Source organism: Erythrolamprus reginae, chromosome 3 (genome assembly GCF_031021105.1).
Source record: "Erythrolamprus reginae isolate rEryReg1 chromosome 3, rEryReg1.hap1, whole genome shotgun sequence".
Taxonomy (NCBI): domain Eukaryota; kingdom Metazoa; phylum Chordata; class Lepidosauria; order Squamata; family Dipsadidae; genus Erythrolamprus; species Erythrolamprus reginae.
The window spans coordinates 44,627,783-44,638,695 of record NC_091952.1 but is presented as its reverse complement, the minus strand read 5'-3'; the positions used below and the strand labels follow the sequence as shown (position 1 = coordinate 44,638,695).

Here is a 10,913-nt window from a genome sequence, read left to right as displayed (position 1 = left end):
TTCAGCTCTAACAAGTGCAGTAAAATCCTTATTCATTAATGCCTGCATTACAAACCCATGGATATTTAAATCTTGCTAGGAGCAAGGGAATCACTGCAAATGAGCTATAAAGGTTGGGCCACGAATGGGATGAAATGAGGGTGGCTGGAAAAATTCTTACGCTTTCGTTCCAGACTTCCCTTCCTCACCTACAATCAATTGGCAGGATTTTTAAAATATATTCATTTATTTTTATTTTTTATTTATTTTGCCCAATACATAATACACATTGAAGAGAAAGATATGTAATAATATAAGTAAAGAAAAGAATAGAAGAAAAGATATAAAAGTATAGGTGAACATATTTGAAAGGAAGAAAAGATAAATGAGATAAGGAGAGACAATTGGACAGGGGACGGAAGGCACACTGGTGCACTTATGCAAGCCCCTTACTGACCTCTAAGGAACCTGGAGCAGTCAATCGTGGATAGTCTAAGGGAAAAATGTTGGGGGTTAGGGGTTGACACTACTGAGTCAGGTAATGAGTTCCACGCTTCGACAACTCGGTTGCTGAAGTCATATTTTTTACTTTTGAACATAGATTTAATTACTTTTGAACATAGATTTAATACTTTTCCCGATATGATGGATCTTATTCTTTTCTCACAAATGGTACAAGTGATAGAGGTAACGCCTGTGCACCTGTCACTCGTTTGTGCAACATCACAGGTTGAAGAAGCTGCAAAAAATCCCCAAAGCGCTTTCCTCCACTAGCCTCCTGTTAAATCCTGTTAAATCAGTCAGAGCAGCACTATTTGTTAGTTAGTTACTGCACCAGAAGAGGGCATAGTAAATTGATCAAGAAATATTATTATTATTATTATTTATTGGATTTGTATGCCGCCCCTCTCCGCAGACTCGGGGCGGCTAGCAACAATGATAAAAAACAACATGTAACAATCCAATTTAATAAAACAACTAAAAACCCTTATTATAAAAACCAAACATACACACAAACATACCATACATAACTTGTAATGGCCATGGGGAAGGAATATCCTAACTTCCCCATGCCTGGCGACCAAGGTGGGTCTTGAGTAATTTGCGAAAGAAAAGGAGGGTGGGGGCCGTTCTAATCTCTGGGGGGAGTTGATTCCAGAGGGCCGGGGCTGTCACAGAGAAGGCTCTTCCCCTGGGGCCTGCCAAACGACATTGTTTGGTCGACGGGACCCGGAGAAGGCCAACTCTGTGGGACCTTATCGGCCGCTGGGATTCGTGCAGTAGAAGGCGGCTCTGGATGTATTCTGTTCCAATGCCATGTAGGGCTTTAAAGGTCATTATCAACACTTTGAATTGTGACCAGAAACCGATCGGCCTTACTTATGGCTATATCCTCTCCGAAAATGTCAAAGTTTGGAATCAAAGAGTACATACAATGAAGACATAGATCAGGGATGGGTTCTAACTTATCTCATGCCACTTCGCTTCCTCCCATGCAGTGTGGCTGCACTTCGTGGGCCTTGCAAGCACATGCGTGGTGCCAAAAAAAATTAAAAATTCCAAAGAAAGCCAAAAACAAGATGGTGATGCATGTTCAATGCTGGAAACTCAGCTTCTCTGCTTGTACAGAGGAACAAAAACCCCAGGAAAAAAATTCAAAAGAATTCCAAACAATTTTTTTTTTAAAAAAAGATGGCGCCGCCCATGGACCGGCACTGACCAATCCAGTTCTGTGATGTCTTCATGACATCACCAGCAGTTTGCTACCAGTTGGGGTGAATTGGTCTGAACTGGGAAGAAACCACCTCTGCCATAGATGCCAAATTAAAAATACAACTGAATGAATTTAGAACTGTCGAAAGAGTAATATTATTCAATGCTTCTCCTGATCTCTGTTCCAATTGCTCTCTGAAGGTAAATTAGGTCAAATAGAATCTTGAAGTTTTGGGGGACTCGCAGTGCTGCTGTGAGACCGGTGCCTGTGCTGAGAGGACAGGCAGGCAGGAAGGTAGGCCCCAGCCGTGGGTCAGTGCAAGTGGGGAGGGACGAGAGCTCACTGACTAGTTGGTGTGAGCCCGGCAGTCATAGGAGCGGGAGGATTAGCAGCAGCAGTTGTACTGCCGCCACCCTAGACTCCCTCCTCAGGCACCGTCGGGGAGAATGACGGCGCTCCAGTCCGCGCTGCTACTGAGGAGACAGCTGGCAGAGCTCAACAAAAATCCAGTGGAAGGCTTCTCAGCAGGATTAATTAATTAATTAATTAATTGATTAGATTTGTATGCCGCCCCTCTCAGTAGACTCGGGGCAGCTCACAACACAATTAAACAGTTCATGACAAATCTAATAATTTACAATTTAAAATATTTTTAAAAAACCATTATTAAGCAGACATTCATACAAACATACCATACATAAATTGTATAGGCCCAGGGGAGATATCTCAGTTCCCCCATGCCTGGTGACAAAGGTGGGTTTTGAGGAGTTTACGAAAGGCAAGGAGGGTAGGGGCAGTTCTAATCTCTGGGGGGAGCTGGTTCCAGAGAGTCGGGGCCGCCACAGAGAAGACTCTTCCCCTGGGGCCTGCCAATCAACATTTTTTAGTTGACGGGACCCAGAGAAGGTGCACTCTGTGGGACCTAATCGGTCGCTGGGATTCGTGCAGCAGAAGGCGGTCTCGGAGATATTCTGGTCTGATGCCATGAAGGGCTTTATAAGTCATAACCAATGATGACAATGATCACAGATGACAATGATCTCTATCGATGGGAAGTTCTTATTATTGGGCCTCCAGACACACTCTTAAGAGTGAAGGCACTCTTAAGGCGGAGTCTTCGAGGCTCATCTTACTTTTCCAAAAGATTATCCTCTCAGGCTGCCAAAAATGAAATTCATCACAGAAATATGGCATCCAAATGTTGACAAAAATGATGAAGTCTGTACAGTATTTCTTCTATCCTTCATGAACCTGGTGAAGACAAGTATGGCTATGAGAAACCTGAAGAATGCTGGCTTCTCATTCATAATGATTAGTGTAATTTTTATACTGGCAGATCCCAATGGTGATTCTCCTGCTAATGCTGATACAGTGACAGAATGGAGGGATGGTAGAAACGGAGAAGTCAAAAGAAAAGTTGCCCGCTGTGTAAGAAAAAGCCAAGAAACTGCTTTTGAGTGACACCTAATTCAGTTAGTAGCTTCATTTTTTTCAGGGTTTCCAATTGACGAATATGGCACTGTTTTTCCTGCACTCTACCCACCTATTACTGGACTTCTGTTTATACCAAGTTGGCAGACATTGGCAGGAGCTGGGCTGCAATAAGTCATGGCAGTTATTAATACTGACAAGGAGTCTAACAAGTGCCAACATTGATTTGTGCATTTTGAAAACTAATGGAACTGCTTTAACCTTCAGGAAGAATTATAAATATGTGTACATAGCACAACACGATCTGGATAATATATATACTGTTCATGTACATCCACAAATACATGTTGTACCAAATAATGCTGTCTCATAATTAGAATAAGAATCATGTAAATTCTAAGGATTTTGAGCAGGTTCTTTTTTTTCTCCACTCCAATTCATGGAGTTTTTTCCCCCCCCAATAAATTTTATTAATTTTCTTAAAATAGACAAAACCGACAAACATACATTTAACATAAAAATGGGGTTGTATCTTCCCCGCTTATTCTACAAGTAAAATTTCAATACAGAAAAAAGAATACATTCAAAAAATGCTTAAAATCAACTTATTACTTTAAATGAAAAGAAGAAATTTGTTTAACTTTTTATAATAAATCTTCATACATAGACTAATTCTAACATAACTCTTAAATCATATCTCTACTAATTCTAACATAAAATCATATCTCTGCTAATACAATTCTCTTATTTATTTATTTGTTTATTTTTACTTTTAATATTTCTTCTTGTTTATCCATATATACACTTTGTTCCATATCTCATAAAATTCTGTTTCTTCTTGATCTTTTAACCGTCTTGTCATCATATCCATTTCAGCGCAATCTAATATTTTCTTGATAACTTCCTCTTCTTTGGGGATATTTTCCCCTTTCCAATTTTGCGCATATATTATCCTGGCCGTGGTCAAAATATGAATAACTAAATGTAAAATGTCTTTCTTATATTTCTGATTAGTTATACCCAGTAAATAAAATTCCGGGGTTATTTCTATCCCCTGTTTTACTATTTCTTTTATTATTCTTTCTATCATTTTCCAGTAAAGCTTAACTTTACTACACGTCCACCATTGATGGTAATAGGACCCTATTTCCTTCTTACATTTCCAACATAATGGGGAAATCTTTGGGAACATTTTTGCTGTCCTTTGATTCTGATGACTTGAGGATTGTCATCAGGTGATGCATTTATCCCCCTTATGATTTTACCTAGCCGTGCTCATCTTTTGGCTTGGATGCAGCAATAAGATTTACAACCATGAATTACGCTTGAGCCAACTAGTTGTTTCCAAAAGGGCTGAGAGCATTGGCTTTGAAAATGGTCAGCTATGTAAGTTAGCCCAATATATAGGTTTAATCACTTCTTTATTTCTTGCCTGATTTGAAGTTGGATAAATAAAAGCATGCAGAGCTATAGGCTTGTGAGTTCTGGTTTTGCTACCATATACTTTTCCATATCTTTCCCTCCCCCCCCCTCTTTTTTGCATTCTGATCCCATACAGATTTTTCTCACTTAATGTAGAAAGAGAAATTGCAATGTATACTTTCATGTAACTTTATTTTGGAGTTCTATCACCTTCTGTAGTGAGTTCTTCCAAAATATATTTTTTTCCAATTAAAAAAAAAGGAATATTGAAGTTTTGTTGTGGAAAGAAAAACATTAGGCATAAATAAGTTCCATCATTCCCAACAGGTACCGATAGAAAATATACCGTACATTAGGCATGAGTACAATTGATGAATGCAGCTTAGTCGCTTTAAAACAGCCACTAGAATTTAAATCTGCTGGTTTATGCAAAACAGCGGCTGGCAGAATCAATTGCCTTTTGTAAAATTTTGAACTTATTTTATTTTTATTTATTTATTTATTTTGTCAAACATAAGGAGTGGACATATAGTATTCATTTCTATTGTCGCTCAGGTGGGCAAGACCCAGTGTGTTTCTAACCACATATGGATGCTTTGTCACCTTAGGCTGTTAGCATAAGTTAGCATGAGTTTGGAACTTGCATTCACTCATGGAATAAAGTTGGTGTCTTCCTCTCCTATGATGGTCTCTGGTTATCTTTGAAACCCTTCCCCGATGCAACAGGTATAAACATAAACATTAGCAAAGTAGGTACAGGTAAATTAGGCAATAGGATAGTAGGACAGGGACAGTAGGCACAATGGTGCGCTTATGCGTGTCCCTTACAGACCTTTTAGGAATGGGGTGAGGTTGACTGTAGACAGTCTAAGGTAGTGGTTCCCAACCTTCTTTCGCCCTGCCCCACCTAAGCATCTCCAAAACCCTGAGGCCTCCCCCACTCACCCCCAACATATAATTCTTTTTAAAATATATATATATTTATTAACTATTAACATTAAAAAAGACAAAGCAAATACAGAACAAAGAATTTTCAATAAAGACATAAACAAAAAGTAAAAACAAAAACAAAACATAACTTATACGAACATAAAAACTAAAGTAAACACTTAAACGATTAATAAGCTTGCCAACCTACTTATTGGCATTGCTACTACAGCTTTCTAACTATTATTTTCTATATTATTTATAAAAATCTTGACCATGTTAATTTCACATTTATATCTAATAATAATAATTTTAAAAAAGAGAATAACAAGAAGTAGCAAGATTGCTAAACGAGAATATATTTGACTGTGATGTGAATATTTAGGATTTTAAGTATTTTTTTTGGTTAACCCAAATTGTACCATCTATTCCAAGTTTGATAGAATTCTGAGTTGTCCTTTTGTTGAATTTCCATTGTCATTTTGTTCATCTCAGCAATTTCAAAAATTTTATTTATTATATTTAAAGTTGATGGGCTATTGCTTGATTTTCATGTTTGCGCAAATGTAATTCTGGCCGCAGTAATTATATGTATTATTAAATATCTATCCTCTTTTGATATTTTTTCCCTAATAATTCCAAGCATAAATAATTCTAGTTTCAAGGAATTTGTAAATTGGTTATTTGTTCTAGGTATTTTTTAATTTTCCTCCAAAACTTTTTAACCATTGGACAGGTCCACCATGTATGTTAGTATGTTCCGATTTTCTTTTGACATTTCCAACATTATCCAAAATGATAAATTTGGATACATTTTGGATAATTGAGCAGGTGGCAAATGCCACCTATAAAACATTTTGTAAATATTTTCTTTATAGGTGGATGATATTGTTAATTTGTAATTAACAGTCCATATTTTTCCCCATTCGTCTATATTGATAGTACAGTATAGCAAAAATTTTGTGCCCACGCTATGGTAGAAGACCCTTTGACCTGGTCTTCTATCATTTCAGAATTAAGAAGATGTTTATACAACTTTGAAACTATTTTTTCTTCTGTACCAAATAATATTTTATCTAATTGGTTTTTTGGTTGGAATCCTGTTTTCTTATCTTCACCATACTTTGATTTTATTTGTAAATAGTGAATCCAATCTATGGCAATCCTTTTTTCTTGCAGCTCTTATACTGTAAGCAATTGGTTGTTATCATTTAATATTTGTTCATATATTAATATCTTATTTATGTCTAGTGTATTGGGATAAATTATTGCTTCAGTTGGTGATATCCAGTTTGGTATTTGAATGTATTGCTGCCCTTTGATTTTTAACCATATTTCAATTAAATTTTTCCTTATATAATGTTGTTTAAAGAAATATGATTTATTTTTTGTACCAAATAAATAAGAGTGCCAGACAAATTCTAAATTAAATCCCTCTATTGCCAATGTTCTTCTATCTCGAAAGTGTTATCCAATCCTTGATCCAAGTCATAGATGCTGCCTGTTGGTATAGTCTCCAATTGGGTAATCCCATTCCTCCTCTTGTTTTATGATTTTGTAAATACCTTAATTTAATTCTGGCTTTCTTTTTGGCCCATATAAATCTGTGGATTATCTTATCTAGAGTTTCAATTTTTAAAAATTTTACTTAATGGGGGCTGTTTGGAATAGAAATAATAGTTTTGGAAGTACGTTCATTTTTATTAATGCATTTTTACCAAGGAGTGATGATTGGAGTTTTGCCCATTTCTCTAAATCTGTTTTCAATTTTTGAATTGAATTGCCATATCAATTATCTTTTTTAATTGTTGAACATTTAAATCAACCAACATATAATTCTTATTATTCAAAATATGAACTACTCATGCGTTCCAATTGCCCCCATTAAAAATCAAATTGCCCCCCTGTGGGGCATGGGGTTCCCACGTTGGGAACCATTGGACTAAGGTTAAAGTTTTTGGGATTTGGGAAAGAAACCACAGTCAGATGGTGCATTCCAGGCATTGATCACTCTGTTGCTGGAGTCGTATTTTCTGCAGTCGAGGTTTGAGCTGTTTATATTAAATTTGAATCAGTTGCGTGCTCATGTATTTGTTGCATTTTGAAGCTGAAAAAATCATTGACCAGGTAGGGCATTGTGGTAGATGATTTTAGTCACTTTAAAACAGCCACTAGAATTTAAATCTACCAGTATATGCAAAACAGCGGCTGGCAGAATCAATTGCCTTTTGTAAAATTTTGAACATATAGTATTCATTTCTATTGGCGCTCAGGTGGGCAAGACCCAGTGTGTTCCTAACCACATATGGATGCTTTGTCACCTTAGGCTGTTAGCATAAGTTAGCATGAGTTTGGAACTTGCATTCACTCATGGAATAAAGTTGGTGTCTTCCTCTCCTATGATGGTCTCTGGTTATCTTTGAAACCCTTCCCCGATGCAACAGGTATAAACATAAACATTAGCAAAGTAGGTACAGGTAAATTAGGCAATAGGATAGTAGGACAGGGATGGTAGGCACAATGGTGCGCTTATACATGTCCCTTACAGACCTTTTAGGAATGGGGTGAGCCCTCCCCCACTCACCCCCAACATATAATTCTTTTTTTTAAAAAAATCTTTATTAACTATTAACATTAAAAAAGACAAAGCAAATTCAAACAACAGAAACAACAGTTGAAGCTGAAAAAAATCATTGACCAAGTAGGGCATTGTGGTAGATGATTTTATGAACTACATTTAGGTCAGATTGAAGGAAATGAAATTCTAAGCCCGACATTTCGAGTCTGGTGAAATAAGGTATTTTGTTGCGAGCAGAGGAGTGGAGAACTCTTCTTATGAAATATTTGTCTGATCCACAGAAAGTCTGAGGTACATCAAAACAGAGTTTCGAACCTTCTGAGAATTGGTGGGTGGAATTTTTGCAGATGCTCTTGCTCAATAAGTAAGATCCAGAAATCTTTTTCAATGTGCCAATAGATTCCATTCCAATTCTGCTCATCCCTATTGATCTAATTAGTAATTTGAATCCTCTTTCTGGATACATACAGTATTATAAGTGCTGTTTGATTGTCATGTATTTCTCTCAGCAAAATGGAGGTTTGTGGTATCCAGGTCAAAGTTTTTGTTTTGTTTTTAAATTGAGCTAGCATTCTTATATAATTAAAACTAATAAAAACACATTTAAAAAAAGTAAACTGGAACTGACAGAGCTGCAAAGAAAGATTTATCCAGAAGCCTGTACCAGATGGCATTCCATATTAGCAGGCACTCCAAGCCATGTGGAGGGCAGCCTTTGCTCTCAAATTACATAATTCTATGTCCTCCTTCTCAGCAAGCAATCCTATTAGCCTGGTCAGCTTAGAAAGAGCAGAACGCCCTCTGATGGTTATTACAGCTCATAGCAATGCTTTAGCATTTAGCAAAAAGCTATGACAATATCCAGTCTACATTGCGGACGAACTTTTTTTAAATAATATCTTTATTGAATTTTCCATAAAAAAGACAGACAAGACATACATGCATTTAACATCTATTTGGGGTTGCAATTACCCCACTTATTTTAGAAGTCTTTCTCGTACAGAAAAAGAATTCATTAAAAACTTATAAAATCAACTTTTTTAAAAAAATCTTTATTGTTTTCAAAAATATCTATCACATGATTTGATCGGTTTTACAGATCTTAATCCAACTTCATTACCTTTTGTGTTTATCTTTGATTCTTTTACATTTTACATTTGATAGTATACATTTATTTATTTATTTCATTAATATAATACATTTTCTGAATAAAAGAAAATTGCAAGGTATCTGTTATTTTTTCTGTTTGTACTGATACTTTGTATTGTATTATTTTTGTGTTTTCTTTTGAATCCATTCATGCCATTTGTACCATGTTCGTTTTGATTCATTAATTTTATTTCCCTTAATTGAATTTGTGATTTCATCCATTTCTACACATGTGTATACTTTGTCTATTATTAAATTTTCTGTTGGAGTCTGTTCATTTTTCCACATTTGCGCTATCGCTATTCTGGTTGCTGTATTTATGTGTGTTATGATAAGAAGTGTTTGTTTAGAATAGTGCCTCTTCCAAATTCCTAGAAGCATACCTCCTGGGGTGTATTCTATTTCTTCTTTAGTGATTTCTATAAGCCATATATGAATTGTTTTCCATGTTTTTTGTAGTTTAGGGCAGGACCACCACATGTGAAAAAAGGTACCTTTTTCCTTTTTGCATTTCCAGCATGTATCTTGTATATATCACAACTTATAAAATCAACTTAATAATTCAAATGAAAAGAAGAATTTTTGTTTTTATATAATTATTTCCTATACGGTGAACAAATATCTAATATCTATACATATTTTTGAATCATTTAAATTTTAGTTTTTTCCCTTTTGTTTAACCATACATAAAATGTATTCCAAATATGATAAAATTCTGATTCTTCTTGATTGTTTAACCGCCTTGTCATCATATCCATTTCGGCACATTCTATAATTTTTCTTATTACCTCATCTTCCTTAGGAATGTCTCCTCCCTTCCAATTTTTTGCAAAAACTATTCTAGCTGCTGTCAGGATATGAATAATTTTTTTAAAAAATCCTTTTTGTATTTTTGATTCGTTATACCTAATAAAAATAATTCTGGCGTTTTCTTTATGTCCTGTAAAGTAATTTATTTTATCCACTTTTCTATTATATTCCAGTATGGCTTAGTTTTGTGGCAAGCCCACCACTGATGGTAAAAAGAACCTATTTCTTGTTTACACTTCCAGCAATTTGGAGACATGTTTGGAAACATCTTTGCAATTCTGTTTAGTGGCAGATGTCACCTATAAAACATCTTAATTTGATTTTCTTTTAATGAAACTGATTTTGTCATTTTCCAATTAGGTACCCAAACTTTTTCCCAGGTTTGTAAATCAATTTCTCTTCCTAAATTTTTACACCAACTTATCATATTGTCTTTCAAAGTCTGATCTATGTTTTTATATCCTATCATGTATATATGCTTTCCCTATTAATTTTCTCTGCTTTGTAATTAACATATTTCCTAAAATAAAACTCACCCCTTCCAATGCAGGACTTGGCCCAACGAAAAACAATGTTCGCCTTCTAAAGTGTTCCTTGCTGTACTGTAGAGTGTGTGTGTGTGCACCCCATCCTGCCTGCAGGGGACACAGCAGTTTTCACAAGGGGGAGGTTTCGTCCAAATACCTGATCTCTTGCAGGCTGTTGGAGATTCTCCGGACGGCTTTCGGGGGCCCAGGGGTCGGCTTCCCACCACTTTTTTCTTCTCTTCTTTGACCATAAAGATAAAAAAGTGACCAGTACAGCATTTTAAAGATTGTGCTAAGATGCACTACTTCATTCATTGGTGGCAGGTCCACCTCAGGTGGCTTCTCACGATGGCCACAGGCTCAGCACTACCTTAGG

The 10,913-nt window shown here is 36.0% G+C and overlaps 1 pseudogene; it reads left to right on the top strand.

Annotated features, from left to right (window-relative positions):
• The first annotated feature begins 2,136 nt into the window (after positions 1–2,136).
• On the top strand, positions 2,137–3,461 carry LOC139165637 (ubiquitin-conjugating enzyme E2 G1-like; annotated as a pseudogene).
• Positions 3,462–10,913: the final 7,452 nt, after the last annotated feature.